A 262-nucleotide genomic window follows, 5' to 3' on the forward strand; every position below is an offset into this window, starting at 1 on the left:
AAGCTAGATACCAAACGATCCAACCTAGGGAAAGGGCTAGCAGATAAATACGTTGGAAGCACTCTTATGACAAACTCCACAAACTAGCACTCCGACCATAGACTGTATAAATAAACCAAGACTCTGACAATATCACAGATCGATAATAATGCGTTTACTAGCCGCTAAATAAACCACAGAATCCAACGTCCCCCTCTATTCACCCTGAAGCTAGCTGGTGTTCACCGTCTCAGGGCACATTGTTGATGCAGAAACAGCTGCT

This window comes from Etheostoma spectabile, chromosome 21 (assembly GCF_008692095.1).
Source record: "Etheostoma spectabile isolate EspeVRDwgs_2016 chromosome 21, UIUC_Espe_1.0, whole genome shotgun sequence".
Classification (NCBI taxonomy): domain Eukaryota; kingdom Metazoa; phylum Chordata; class Actinopteri; order Perciformes; family Percidae; genus Etheostoma; species Etheostoma spectabile.